This window comes from Moschus berezovskii, chromosome 17 (assembly GCF_049115385.1).
Source record: "Moschus berezovskii isolate FMDL1 chromosome 17, NW_MosBer_1.0, whole genome shotgun sequence".
Lineage (NCBI taxonomy): Eukaryota > Metazoa > Chordata > Mammalia > Artiodactyla > Moschidae > Moschus > Moschus berezovskii.
The window spans coordinates 16505282-16520508 of record NC_142476.1 but is presented as its reverse complement, the minus strand read 5'-3'; the positions used below and the strand labels follow the sequence as shown (position 1 = coordinate 16520508).

The window sequence follows — 15227 nt, the reverse complement described above, 5'->3', positions numbered from 1 at the left end:
GCCTCAGCCACAGGGCAACCTTGGGGGGAAGCCAGACCCTCATTAAGGACCCTAAGCCAAACGGAGGCTCTACTTCTCTCAAATCGGGGACGGGGCTCGGTGAGGGTCAGGGCTGCAAGTCCTCCTGCAGGCGGCAGGGAGATGGCTGTGTCTTAAGAGGTCAGCATGCTGGGTTCCAACTTGGGCTGGAGCAAATGGGGAGGTAAGACTTGGGGTGGGGAGGAGGGGGAGATTAATATTGGCAGAAGCTGGTGGGGTCCCCTTTCTCTCTTTCATGTATGAAGGTGATGCAAAAATTCTGGGTGTAGCCCGAAAGTACTCAGTGGTCAGTCAGTATCCAGGCCTTTTATGATTTCAAAAGTGAAAGGTAAATGTTGATATTTAGGATATTTAGAAAAGTGAAAATGTTAGTCACTGAGTCGTGTTTGATTCTCTACGACCCCATGGACTGTAGCCCGTCCGGCTCCTCTCTCTGTCCATGGGGTTCTCCAGGCAAGAATATTGGAGTGGCTTGCCATGTCCTTCTCCAGGGGAATCTTCCTGACCCAGGGATTGAACCCAGGTCACCTGCCTCGCAGGCAGATTCTTCACTGTCCCAAAGAAGTCGTACTGTGTTTCCACTCCTGTGTTCATGTGTTCGTCCGGCCAGCAGGCGGTCTCCGGAAACGGGCGCACCATCCGTGGTGGCGTGACGGCCTGTGAGACGCAGTCCAGGGCCACAGGAAGCTTCCTTGCAGGCAGGCTGTTTTATAACTGTTCCCAAATCATGTTAGCTCTGGAATCTATTTTAGGAACTCCTTTGGTTATGAACCGTATCTTATATTTAATTTTGATTCTCTTTCTCCTCCTGCCCTGGATTCGGTAGCCTCGTCCACAAACACTGCGTGCCTGGAGTTATCTTAGGTGTTAGAAATATTTAGAAGAATCAGAGCTCCTTGGTAGGAACACATTAATGAACCAGAGCCTGTGCCTAGAACAGCCTCCCGAGGTCTTCGGTTCTTTGTGCAGCCACCACTTCCGTGTCTCAGAGGAACCCTGAGCTGCTGTCGGGAGCCCAACATCGGTATTTGTGAGCTGCCCAGAGCTGGGGGTCAAAGCAGAGAGGCTTTGCCCCCCTTTTCCTTGGTTGGTGAGTGTTTGTAACAGTAGGAATTCCAGCCCACCCCCGGGGCCACCTGAAGGTAGGCGGGGCTCCGTGTTTCCGCCCACCCCCCGGGTCTGCGACGGCGCTTCTTTGCCCCTTTCTCTTCATCTGCTCCTGTATCTGGTAAGGATGGCGTTGTGCTCTTTGCTTGGCTCATATCTGCAGTCAGTAGCCGTGGGGAGCTAATAAGGTCTCTGGTCTTTCTCTGGGAGAGGGTGGGTTTGACAGAGGGTGCCTGCCCACCTCTGAGATGAGTTGTCTCCTCCGTCCTCAGCCTTGCATGGGGCCATGCCAGAAAAAAAAACCTCATGACTGATCCCAAGGTCTAGAGTTGACGATGCACTGTGTTCCGCTCAGAGCAGGCCACCCTTCGCATCCTCTGGCCAGGGGGTGTTAGTGAAAGCACAGGTCGGGTGTCCCTTTGACATCTGCTTGGGGATCCTTTCCAGAAGCTGGAGTAAAGAGGATTAACTTCATGTTTGATGAGTCTAGATCAGGGAAGGAGAGAGCAGCGGGGGCCTCAGGGGACCAGTGCGCACAGGGAAGGGACCAGAACCAAGTAAGCCCGTTTCGTGTCTCCCAGGGACTTGGGGTGGTGATGTTGACAGGGAGGCCAAATCTAGCCTCATGAGCCAGTCACCGATCACAAGTATAGATTGGGGTGCCTCTGGGAGCTTCACATTGGAGGGAATGAGAGTTCTAAACCTGGCCCGGGCCTTGTCTTTGAAAAGTTCAGGCTCTAGTTGGAGGCTCTGGACAGTAACAGAGGGCGCCACGTGCTGCTGGCACTTGGAGAAGGGAGGGCAGCCGTGGCCATCTGTCCTGCCTGGGAGAGGCTGGAGAACAAAGGTCCATCTCCTGCCTCATCTGGTCGGGAAGGTGGGTCTCTGGTCCTCGTGCCCATCAGCAGTGTCAGCCCGCCTTCTCCTTGCAGGAACTTGGCCAGTGGAAAGGACCCATCCAGGGAGCTGCTCAGGGCACAGAGCTCTGGGTGAGAGAACAGGCTTCAGTTCCCAGCTCAGGGGGGTTAAGTAGATTCGTGGACGAAGTATATGAAAGCCTCTGGTTGAGTGTTTTTCAGTGGAGCAATAACTGAATAGAACTCAGTTGATGCGTTCCTAGAATCATGACTGAGTTTCCCAAGGAAGATACCACAGCAAGGTTTAATCAGGGTGTTGGGGGGTGGGGTGAGGATGGCCATGGGGGGACGGTAGCCACCCCGCTGGAGAAGGCAAGTGAGAGGGAGTGAGAGCTTCTGCCGGAAGAAGGCTCTGCTGGAGCCTGGTCTGTTGGCCCTCCTGCTCGGGCCAGTGTTGGAGTGTTTTTCAGGTCTTGATCCCAGCAAGGAGAGATGATGTCAAAGCAGAAGCAGGGCAGAGCAGGGCTGCTGACCAGTGAGGAGTGGTTAAAGTGTGGGGACGTTTACCCCCGGAAGCGGGAGAGGTTTGCTGGGCGCGGTCGTGTGCATGGAAAGGACCGTCCCGTGATGTGGGTGCTGGGCTCGCTTACTCTGGGGCACTCCAGAGGACAGGCTGGGGCCGCTGGGTGACAGTGGCCGGGGCAGGGGGCCACTGCTGATGCAGGGGACTGGGTTATTGTCTCCCCCTTGGAGCTGGGAAGGATGTGAGCGAGGGAAGACGGGTGACTCTGAGGCAGTGAGCTCCTTCAGCGGGGCGTGGGTGGCGGTGGGGGGCAGGTTCTGGTGTTTGCAGGTAAGCTGAATGGCCACCACAAGAGGATGCTAATAATAAAAGCAGTCATCCCAGCTGTCACTCTCTGCACCTTGCTGTGTACCAAGCAGTGCCACCGAGTGTTTCACTCCTCTGGACCTCTACAGCACTGGGCAGTGGAGAAGGAGACGGCAACCCACTCCAGTATTCTTGCCTGGTGAATCCCAGGGACAGAGGAGCCTGGTGGGCTACAATCCATGGGGTCGCAAAGAGTCAGACACAACTGACACGACCGTCAAGCAGTGCTACCGAGTGTTTTACTGTATGGACTCATTTAATCTCATTTAAACTCATTTAATCTCCTACAACACTGTGGGCAGGAATGTGAGTTTTTCATTAGCCCTACTTTAAGATGAGAAACTTAGCCTGAGATCTGAAGTAACCCACCCAGGGTCCCACACCTTGGCCTCTAGCCCAAGACCAGTCTTCACGTGTTGGTGAAAGGTGAGGCTGCAGGCCTCATGAGATGCCTCATAATACCAGGTTTCTAAGTCTTCTAAGTTGGGTTGGTCATCCCAGCCATTTGGATGGGGTTAGGCGGCTGTCTTGGGTCTAGGACAGAAGTGATGATTCCTGCTGTCCCCATGACTTCACAGGGATTGGGAGGTCAGCAGGTGTGTGCCATTGGCTGTTAGGAACTGGCCTTGCGGGGAAGTGGCTGGGGCATCCCCAGACTTATCTCAGCATCTCCACTGCTCCCGTCCACGCCCTCTAGCCCTCTGGTGACACTAGGCTCTCGGAAGCACCGATGGTCCTTTTGTGGGTCGTCTTCCCCAGAAGCTTCCTGACCGCGTCACCAGGGCACTCGGCCTGCAGGCGTCCCACCACCCACGTTAGCTCTGTCCCTCCCGTTAGCTCCGTCACCACACAGACCGACACCCAGGGCCTTGACCCGCCTTAGCTGCGGGGGCCAGAGTGGGGTTACGAAGCCAGCTGTCCTCTTACTGTCCTGATGTCCTTGTTCTCCAGCCTCTTGCAGCCGGCAGGGGCCCTGCTTCCACGGGCACGGTTACCCAGAGAGGGCCCAGCACCAAGCCTGACCCGTGGTCGGTCCCAGACACTTTTCGGGAGGATCGAAAAGATGTAGGACTCCCTGCCTTCTCAGTGTCCACCCTGGGCCCCGGTGGGGGAGGGTTGGAGATGTTAGAGGGAGGGTGGTGGACTGCTCCTCTTGCTCCACGTTACATGGCAGTACTGAGAGAGCGTTCTCCGAGTCATCCTTTGTGTTTTAAGGCTGTCACTGCTGCTCTGTTTTGCGGGGGAATACCCTGACCTTCCTTCCTGAGTGAATCCTACCCTGAGAATAATGGGCTCCCGCCAGTCCCAGAGGTCTTCAGGGAGCAGAACTCTCAGCATTGTTCTAACACCATCCCTCCGCAAGTAAGACACCACAGGGCCTCCACCACAGGGCCTCCTCGCACCTAACGGCTCTGGTCATCAGCCCCTCCCCACTCTTGAGCTCTCTGTATGCAGAAGACATACTCAGACATTTTGTAGGAGCTTACTTTGGTTAAGGCTTAATATTATGAAAATCATATAAAATGCATCCTCAGTATGGCCCCGAACATGACATTCAAGATTATGTTTTAGCCTCCCCCATCAGATGAGAGCCTTGGCCCTGCTCCAGCTCCCAACAAGGCCAGCGCTTTGCTGAAAGTCAGGAGACACGCCCTGGTGTGCGCGATGGTCCTAGGGTCTTTCCTCTCCTACTGAGACTGAGGCCAAGGGCAGGGGCATGCCCCTGGATGGGGGAGAAGGCAGTATGGAAATTAAAGCTCAAATCTGAGCTGTTTGGGGAACTCCCATCCTACTGGTAATTTGTGACAACTTCTGTCTGGTTCTGACTCAGCGAAGCGCAGCAATAGTTGGTTCTGGGGCAAGAAAGAAACTCCACTTTTGAGACACATGGTGCTAAGCTCATGTGGTCACGCAGAGGTCAGTCCAGCCCCATGAATCATCAGTTGCCCAGATTCTCTGTACCCTGGAGATGTCTCCTCCTGCTCAGGGCCTCCCTCTTCAATCAAGAACCCCAGGAGTGGCAGTAACATCTAAGGGTCCCAGCCTATGTGTGGAGGGCACCTGGCCAAGACACCCTCGTTTCCCAGCCACACCTGGTCCATGGCACAGACCACTGGTTCCACCGTGTAGGGAGGTGGTAGAGCTTCCTTCAGTCCAACTCACGTGGACCGGCCATACTCCATCTCTGGAAATTATTTCCATCTGGTGACAGGGCCAGGGTTTCAAGAGCAGCCAGCCAAGAGTCGAGTTAGGTTACTCTCCGAGTCCCAGCAGAGACTTTGCCCCCTGCATTTTGGGCAGCCCTAGAAGCCCCTGGTCCTGAGCTTCTGACCAGTGGTATGACCGAGTTTACTGACCCCCAGCCCATCGTCAGAATAGCAGGTGCCATCGCATTGCCAGCCTGGGTTTTGCTCGAGGCTGAGCCATGAGTCCTTGGGACAGTAGCTTAGAAACATCGGTGGCCTTGGGGAAGACGGACATTTTGGCCTCTTTCATTTTCCCAGGAGGTAATGGGAGCCAGCTTCGGCAGGACACTTTGGAGCCTGGATTTTTGGCCCAAGAGGCAGACTGACTCCGTCTGCCCAGGAGAAAGCATCTACTTACAAACAGGGCATACTGGTCATAGTACCTGCCTCCCTAGGCCTGACCAACCTCCCAAACAGACGTGGCCCATTGCTCTCCTGCCCCTGGTGTATTCCACGCGGACGTCTCTGTTGGTGCCGGGACTCACTTCTGTCTCTCAAGGCCCTGACTTGGCCGACACTCCTCTCCTTTCACCCTGCAGTCGGGGGAGTCCCGCGTTCCCGGGGCTGGCGTCTGCCAGGCCACCGACCGTCTGCTGCCTGGCTCCCGCTGCCCGCCTGCAGCAGCGTCCAAGTCTGCATCTTCGTGTCACCTCTGTCAGGACCCGCCCTCCAGCACAGGCTGTCCCCGGCCCTTGTCTCTTGGATTCTCACTTGGCACGTGGTGCGGTGTTGTGTCCTTGGGAGTGTTTGTGGTCACTGCTGGGGCCTTGTTTTGCTTCAGCTCAGCAGTCTGGGCAGAAGCGCCATGGTCCCCCCGGGTGGGGAATTTGATGGGAAAAACCCCGCCGTGGTTCTAGGGTCCTTGTTCCTGGAGACTGATGAGATTCGGTCTTTAAGGCTGTGATGCTGACCACATCGTGGTCATTATTGTTGATTGAAACTGTTCACGGCACTGTTCTTTCAGGAACCTTCTTCCCTTGGCTACCATCAGACTTCTGATCTACAAGTACCATTTCTGACACACATAACCCACCCTCCGCCATTCGATTCAGCACATTTTCAGACTTTTATATATTCACAGACTCTGTGTTTTTATTTGTTCTTAAAGTTCCTTGAGATTAGAATTTCCTTACCAGGTATTTAACTGTCCCAGCATGTTTGGCCTTTACATGGCATCTCAGCCTTTTTCCTCCGACAGATCCTCTGTCTGAAGCCTACTACCCGCACACATTCAATCTTGTCTACTCGGTCCTGTCAGTATGAATCGAGTTGTGGCTATGCTTGGTTAGTACTTGGTTGGAAGACCCTGATTGCCAGGTGCTATAGGTCTTTTGAGGTGTTACTAGGCCTTTTCATCCAGTGCTTGGCATGGTACCAACCAAAACATCATCATTGTCCGTCATCATCGTCATCAAACAGCGATACTGGTATCTGTTGAACATTAACTTTGTGTTGGGCATTGTGCTAAATGTCTCATACCATCCTCACCAAGGAAGTCCATAGACAGTACAGATGAAGCTCAAACTAGAACTTAGGGAGGTCAAACAAGTTATTCAAGTCTCTATAACTAGTAGAGACTGTACAAAGATACACATCCAATCCTGTCTCATTTTAGAGTCTGATTTTTTTTTTAAAACCACAGTCTGTATTACCTTTGTTTAGTTGTACATACTCGGGAAAGGTTTGTTGAATGGCAACATTGCTCCCACTGTCAGGCTGGTCTCTGAGATACCATTCCCAATGATGAATGTCCCCAATATGTTTTAATACTTACATTCCTAGGCTCTGTGATAATGGGATGTAAGTGATACACAGCAGATTAAGCTACATAATCTACACAGCTCAATGAGGAAGCTTTCCCCCATCTGCAGATCAGGAAACTGAGGCTCAGAAAGACTGAGTTAACTTGCTCAAGATCACACAGCAAGAAGTGTGTAGTTGGGATTTCGATGCCAGTTATCTCTAGAACAGTGTAAGTCTCTTTTCTTGATCACTGTGTTGCTGTTTATGGAAACAGGACTAATTTCTTCCTCTGTCCCTTTCTTTTGCTGCTGCCTTCCTTAGCTTGGGGAGCTTTTTCTGTGTCTGTTTCTTTTCATCCTTTTCTTTCTGATAGGCTCTGGGCTGGGCTCAGACTGTCTGTCCACATTGAACTTTGCAAAGTCAGTTCCTGGATTTATATTTTCTTAAACTTTACTTGCAGACCTATCTTAATGTTAAAATTCGCCTGATTTAAGATGAGTGCTCCATACTATAATAGTAGAACTATGTGCCTATCTTATATCTGATCGAAGGAATGGAACAGAGAGCCTGGTGGCAAGCCCCTGTGTATCTGGACGCCTGACTGATGACAGAGGGGGCACTGCTGGGCAGTAGGGGATGGACGGTCATTTTAATAATAAACAGCGCTGGGTCAGTTGGATGTCCACAAGGAAAGAAATGAATCTTGACTGCTACCTCACGTCATACACAAAAATAAACTCCAGAGAGGTCATCAATCTCAATGTGAAAGTTAAGACAAAAAAAACTTCATCTACAAGATCACTTAGCATATTTTCATAACCTTAAGGTGGCCATACATTTTCTTAAAGAAGACACTGAGAATGCGAAAAAAATAAAGGGAAGGATTGATAAGCTGGATGACATTAAAATGAGGAACTTCTCATTATCAAAAGATATCAATAAAAGAAAGAAAAGGCAAGCAGAGTGGAGAAGATACATGTAATACCTACCACTGGCAAGTGAATTTGTATCCAGTATGCGTAACTAACCAACAAATACATAAGAAAAAGACACCCCCCCCCCAACAAAAAGGGCAAAAAGATATTTCATGCTTATAAACTGAGTTGTACAGTTTTCTTCTCCCACTCTCAGGCTGTAACCAGTTTGTCCTGGGCCATTGGCACAGCCTGGTGGCTGGCCTTGAGAACTGTCTAAGCCCCTGGCCCATCTTGGTATGTTCTCTGTCTGGACTGTGGACTCTTTCTTTTGCATGTCCTACGTCACTCAGCTGTTTTTCTGCCACAGGGCCCCCTTTCTCATGAATACATAATAACAGAGGTCTCTTCCTCTTTTCCTTTGGCTTGTTAACTTTTGACCAGCTATTTTAAGAATATTTCTCTCTGGCTTCTTCTCCCCCACCATCCCTCCTGCCCCTCACCCCCACCCCTTTTTCATTTCCCTTTTTGTACCTCCTTGTTTAGCCTAAAGACTTGTAAAAGTTATCCTAAAATATCTGAAGGCCTTTGAAGGAGGCTTGTTCTATGGGCTCCAGAGGCAGAGAGAAGACGTAAAGCAGGTCATTAGTTACCTCGAGGGAGACGTCATCTTAAGTGGTGGTCCACTGTCTGAGTTCCCCAGAAGCGGGCTGGGGGTTACGGAGTGAGGCAGAGGCTGGACAGTACCTTGGTCATGGTGTTGTTTACGAGGGCCCTATGCCTTGGATGGGCAGCTGGATTAGGGTAATCCCTTCCTATATGATCAACACAGCCCCAAACAGAGGCTCTGAGGATGTCTCGAGCAGCGACTCTCATCTGGGAGAGAGGGCCTGTAAGCTGAAATGATTCTTTTGTCCTTCTGGGATTGGGATGGGGCACGAAGACTAGCACTTTAAAGGTGTCATGTGTCAGGTTGAAAATAACTCTGAAGCACCCCTCCGCCCGCAGCCCTCAACGTGGGGCTGGTGGACAACCATTGACCCGAAGGGTAGCATTTCCCTTATTTTCTTCTGTGCCATTCCTTCCCTCTAATAGCAGCATCTGTGTGGTGAAGCTTTTCAGTCTTATCTTTTTTGTTTCTTTCTCTAAGTCCTCACTTGGACAGTGCAGTTTCCTATAGCATACTTTGGATATATCACCACAGAGAAAACACAATAGAGGCTCTGCAGGTATATTCTGGCTTTTTTTTTTTTTTTTAAGTCGGGGACGATGTTTAAAAATCAAGAGTTTAATGTAATACATTTAGATTTTTACCTTCTCCTGAAATACTGGACCATCTGGGCCCTTGGGGGTTTCCACCCCTAGACCTGGGGAAGGGCTTGCTCCTTCCCCTCACACATCCCCCAGCCTTTATTACCTGCCGAGTCCCCCAAGGCATTGAACCTCCTGACTTCCTCAAGTAGTAAAATAGGCTTTCATGGGCTAGCCTGGGATCCCAACCATTACATTTAGTATTGTGAGAAAATGAATTCAGCTTTTAAAGAGCAGATTTTGGAAATATCAAAAATGCCAATTCAGGAATGCTTGTAGGGTCCTCAGTTAGAACCTACAGATCCTGCGGTGAGAGGCTGTGTCTTGGACTTCTATGCCGAATGTGGCCTCAGCAGCTAGTACAGGCCGTCTCAATGAGGGGGCATCCCTAGTGGCTCAGTGGTAAAGAATCCACCTGCAATACATGAGACCTGGGTTCAGTCCCTGGGTCAGAAAGATCCCCTGGAGAAGGAAATGAATGGCAACCCACTCCATTATTCTTGCCTGGGAAGTCCTACGGACAGAGGAGCCTGGAGGGGTGCAGTCCATGGGCTGGTGAAGAGTCAGACATGACTTAGCGACTCAACAATAACAACAAAGGTACCTGATGAATGATTTACCTCCTGGGATCACTGAGTGCCCTCTGCCTGCCCCTTTCCAGGCGGTGAACAGAAACACCTTCTCCCTGAGGACCCGAACCTGTCAGTTCTGCCCGAGACCAGACTGCTGCCTGACTTATTATCTAGAACACCCACTCGAGCCCTTGATGCTCGTGCAGAGTTTGGGATGGGTCCCCTGCACAGCTGCCTGTGTTGAGAGAAGTGACTTCTTTCTTGATGAAAGAGCCTGCCCCATTCAGGAGGTGTTCAGGAGGGGATGGGAGCACAGAGAGGCCTGCGCCAGGCCTTCGCTTTCGGCTGATGCCTGCCGACCTGGAGTTTGTGGCAATTACAGACAGCTTACATTCCGAACCCAGGGCAAGGGCTGGGTAAAAGTTCAGCTCATTCCCTTTAAAGAAAAAAAAAAAAATTCTTCCTCTTTGACATTTCGGAGTTTTGACCCAGATCAGTCAGAGGCCATGAGAGCTCACCATGTCTGGAGAGAGCGTTTAGTTCCTGAGGCCCGAAGCTGCAGAGAAGCTGGCGAGAGCTAGTGACCTGCTGGGCTTGAGTTGAAGCCCTGTCTTTTCAAGAGTGCCCTGTCCCAGCCTCCCCAGACCTCACGGGGCAGACAGAAGGAGCGTGCCACCTTCCCCTCCCTCCAAAAGTTATCTTTACCCCCTGAAATCAAACACTGCGTACAGCCCCTATAAAACTGCTTCCTGGTAGGCTCAGGCATCCTTGCTAAGTAAACATCCTCCCATGTTTTTGGAACCGAATCCCCTTTCTGCTTCATGGTCATCCCATTTGCGTTTTTCTGTTCTGGATGCTACGTAGAATCAGGTTAATGGAAGACCTAGAATGGGGCAGAGGCACCTGAAATGACTGTTTCAATCTTAGTACAACTGTAAGGAGAATAACGGGGTCATGGGAAGAAAAAGAGAAGACTTAGATGAAAAGTGAAATGAAACAGAACCTCCCAAACATTTTGCGATCATAAGGTTTTGCAAGTCAGAGCCAAGCGCCCAATGTGGGGACCTTCCTTTGCATGGGCTCAAGCTCTGTTGTTCTGTGGTTGAACCACAGTCGGCCTCTGTCTATAGGCTCTGTGGCCACGTAGGGCCCCGCTGACCCCAAGTTGCTCTTGCCCCATCTCTCGTGACTTATTTGCCTCTTCTCTCTCACTTCCACCCACCCATGACATCTCCATCGCCATGGCAGTGAGCAGCCACGTCATTCACCAGGTTCATGGGGTGATGGGCCAACTCTGTGCTGAGCCCTACTTCCTTCTAGTTCTCCCTCCTGAAGCAGGAGGCTCCCTGGCAGAGCTCAAAGCCCTTTGTTTATTTGATCCTGGGCTCTTGGATAAATCAGGAATGTCCTGACATGAACTTAGGCATGTTTTTCTTCCATGGAAAAGGAAACTATGGCAAATGGTATTTAAGTAGGCAGAGGACCATTCCGGGGGACTTGCTTTGGTGCCATCAAGGCCACATTCCTTTGGTCATCAGACCAGTAGGTGACTTCTTTATTGGCATGCTCTACCCTGGAGCCCAGAAGGTGTGAATTTGAAGCACTTTCTCCCCTGCTGAGAGCTTGGCACAGATGCTCTGGACTTCTTTTAAAGCTGTGGAGTGCCATGGTTGTCTTCCAAGTGGTCTTCTTTCTGCTGGGTGAAACCTTGGCCCAGAGAAGTTGCTTGAAGAAGCCTGCTTGGAAGTAGAGGTACGGGATAAGGTGTCTGCCTGGCCTTTCATTCTCTAGTCATCTGGAAGTTGCAAGGATCTCCATATGATATACTTTGAGGCAGCTGCCCCTGAACCTGAATGAGCCTGAATACATCTCTCACTTCCCATCAGGGCAAGGCTCTTGTTCTACAACTGGTTGTCAGAAACATTGGCGGGTCTGCCTTTGGATGTGGCCATGTGGGAACCCAAGAGACCCGGAGTCTGTCTAGGTGTGTGTGGTTCAGTGAGTTAGCATCTGAGCTGTTCGGGAACTATTTCTGGGTCGGAGGGCAGGAAAATGTTGGGAGTTAGAGCTGTGTGCTCTGCTACAATGGAGACCTGTCAGTATCCAGAAACAAGCCCGGTCAGTCTCCAGAGCATTGGTGAGAAACCCCCTCCTTGTGAGCGATTCCAGGTGTGGATGCCCGTGTATTACGGTGGCAGGGGCAGTGGGGGGTGGGCTGGTGGATGCTTGTCTCATTAAAGCCAGTCATTGGCCGCTCGGTGTTCAGGCTTGGCTGCCACTCTGGTTTGCTGCTTTTCATGTTGTCAAAGGATCTTCTTGGGAACAAATGACTCAGCAACCTGAATCTCTGGGACTGAGTAGCCTAACTGCCTTTGAGAAGTGATTGGACGCATCCACCTAGGCCCTAAAATTCTGAGCCCCGGAAGAGTGGAGATCCTCTAGATTCGTCAAGCTGCCATTCAATTCGGTTTCTGTCACTCCTGCCCCAGTAGAAGACTCGCAACTCATGGGGTAAGCAGGCAATGTTTGAATTACGCATTTTGTCCTTAGGAAATTCCAGGGAGAAAAAAGGTCCTGGTTTATGGCCAAAAAAAGCAGAAAATAACAAAAATCAGCTCTGGCTGTAATACTAGACTTGTCTGTGGCAGAAAGAGTTAATAAAACAGTAGTCTTCAGGGTGGGGACCATTATTTTGGGGGATCCAGGAGAAGCACCTATGGTTCAAGAAACAATGACGCCACATTTCGTGTGGGACAGCCCTGTCTGGGCTCTGGGCACTGTCACTCAAAGAGTTAAGCTAGTCTTATGGCAGGGGAGCCCTCAGGGAAGGCGTGAGCCTGCGGGCACTAGGCCCTCTATGCCCCAGAGCAGTGAGGTCTGGGGTAAAAAGGGCCGGAGAAGTGCGGCCAGGGAAGCGGAGTGTAGGCCCAACTTTTTTTTGCCTTGTTTGACCAGCCTTGGCACTGCCCTCCGGCTCTCCAGGGGAAAAGCTGCAGTTCTGCTCTTGCAACACAAGGAGCAGCCTGGAGAATTTAGATCTGCGTCACAGAGCTCTGAGAGAGAGAGGAGAGCGAGCGAGCGAGCGCTCCGTCGATAGGTCTGCTAGCAACAGCCGTGCTGCAGCAGAGGGAGAGAGAGAAATCAAGAAACAAGTCATAGCGACACCGGGCACCAGGTTCTGCCAGCTCACTTGCCAAGCGTTCAGAAATCTGTTGGGGGCCGGAGGCCTCTGGGTAGCCTAGGCTAGGGAGATGACACGCAAGGTGGCACGGGCGGTTCCCGCGGGGAGGAGGTGGGGTGGCGGTGGGGGGCAGGGTCCGGAGCAAGAGGTTTCGGGGCGATGGCGGAAGGTTTGCCGGGGCCAGTTTCTGGAACATTCGGGACTGCGGCACCTTACGGCCGACCGAGATTTGGGTCTGCGCAGGCGACGATGGGTGGTCCGACGGGCTTCAGGACTTGATGGCGTAACCCCCTTCCCCCACGTACGTATTTGCTGGGATCGGGGGCGATGTCTCTGCGTATGTGGGTGCTCTCTGTCTTTCTCACCTTCTTTCTCGCTTTTTGCTTTTTTTTCTTTTTTCTCTGAGGGAGGGTTTTTTTCCACTTTAATTTCTTTTCCCTTAGTGTCAGCTGCTCAAGCCTGACCAGGGTAGAGGAAGGAGTAGCAAGCTGTCCCCGGCGTCCCACCTGACCTCCCAGCCTTTACCCCCATTTCCTTCTATCTGGCAGACAGACAGACTGGTTTTCCAAGTTGTTTAGGTGTCAGTGTCTGTCCGTCCGTCCATACGGTTCTCAGGTGGAAGGTAAGGAGTGAGGGAGAGGGACACTGTAAGGAAGGCGACAGGGGCAGCCTTTCCGGGGTTGCCTGGTTTGAAATGTTCATCCCTGGGACCCCGGGGCTGGCGGGGGAGCAGGTGGGCAGGACGGGGCGTGGGCTGGAGAAGCGGGGTAAAGCCGGCAGGTTTGTCACTGCGTAGTTGGGGAAAGTGGGGAATGGTGACGCAGTCACTGTTGGGTCTTGTTGTGGGCTCTGGGGGGACAGGTAGTGAGGCTCCCGGGATCTGTAGGGCCAGCTGAGAGGGCTTGAGGATGAGCTGAGAAGGGAAGCTAGCATTTAAAGATGAAATGTCATCCTTTTGGCGTTGGAAAGTTGTTTACCTTGCGCTCTCTGTGTCTCCATGTTGGCACCCTTCCAGTTCACATGTGATGGCCTTCCTTGTACTGCTGCATCATTAACTAAGTGACTGAGCTGGCCTTCCATTGGCCAGGGGAGGGCTCTCACTCCAGACACTTCCTCTGATTGGTGGGTGGGCCAATGGCAGGTGAAAACCTTTTCTTGATTGGCCGAGGGCAGGGTATCAAATCTGAATTTGCATTTCACTTGCTTAAAGGGGAGGGGGAAGAAGCCCAGCAGCTTTCTAAAATCTGTTTAGGGGTGTGCGTATGCGCCTGTGTCTCTGCCTGATTTTGACTGACCAGTTAAAGCCTCTTCCTGTGCCTTTTTAATTTCATGCACTATAAGGAAGAGGAGCTAAGGGCTCCCCCAAACTTTTTTTTTGGAGGAGCAAGGGTTGGGGAGATGGGTACGCAGAGGGTTGCCCAAACTGGAAGAGAGTATTTGTTCTTTGGTGGGAATTTTCCTATCAGCCACACCTCAGCGTTGCGGCAAAATAATTCTTGGCTCCCCTGGAAACGCACGGGCAAGGTAGGGCACAGCTGCTACTGCTGCTGTTGCCACCACCCTGGGCTTCCTGCTGACTCTGGGCTACTCCCCGGGGACGAGAGATTTGCATTGACGTCCCGGGCTGTCCAGAGATGAGCCCATTATGGGAAGGACCTGCCTTCTGGAAGCTGCTGTTCCCTGGTGCTTGGAAAGGTGAGGATGGGGACTGAGCCCGGGATAGGGCTCAGAAACTGCGTATTTATTTGCTGGGATTTCCGGGAAAGCCACGGGGCCACAAGAGACTTGGAGGGCCCAGGTTAGAAGGGCTCGTCATCCTGGGGAGTGAGGAGAGTGAGAGCAAAACTAGGGCAGCAGGCTGCTCGCCTCTGGTTGGGGGAGGAGGACTTGGAAAAATCAGGGTCCCAGCTCCCCATCCAGCCCTCGTTGCAGCCCCCACGTCCGTGGGGAGGGGGTTTCCGATCCCCGCATCTTGCGCAGTGGCCCCCGCCCATGACTGCGCATCCAGGAGCGCAATGCGCTCCGGGTCTCCGGCCTAGGACAGCACCGCCCTTCTTATTACATAATGGAGGGCACGGCTGTGCTTTCTCGGCCCTTCCTTGCAACCCTACCTCCTGGCTCCCCAGGGCCCACAGAACTGGGGAGGGTCTGGTGGGAGAGAAGTGAAAAGACTTGACTCCCTTGGAGGGCTAGCTCTTGTCCACTCAGTGAGAGGGGCTGGGGTTGTAGACAGAAATGGACTGCCGACCCCTGTCTCGGGGTATGAAAGGCAGAACGTCCTTATGAATGCCCTATGTCACCTATGGGCCCCCAGGGCCTCTCGGGGGTGGGGGGCGGGGGGCTTGGCAGTGCCCTTTTTTCTCTCCTA

The 15227-nt window shown here is 52.1% G+C and overlaps 1 long non-coding RNA gene across 6 annotated transcripts in view; it reads left to right on the top strand.

Annotated features, from left to right (window-relative positions):
* The first annotated feature begins 289 nt into the window (after positions 1-289).
* The window catches only part of LOC129551224 (uncharacterized), a 34760-nt gene continuing 19822 nt past the window's right edge, over positions 290-15227 (top strand). For 2 of the 6 annotated variants that reach the window (XR_016039557.1, XR_016039556.1), the window contains exon 1: positions 290-13160. This is a non-coding gene — a long non-coding RNA (uncharacterized LOC129551224). Of the gene's footprint in view, positions 14555-15227 lie in introns of all 6 variants that reach the window. The other 4 variants (XR_016039558.1, XR_016039555.1, XR_016039560.1 and 1 more) reach the window with 3 other exon arrangements.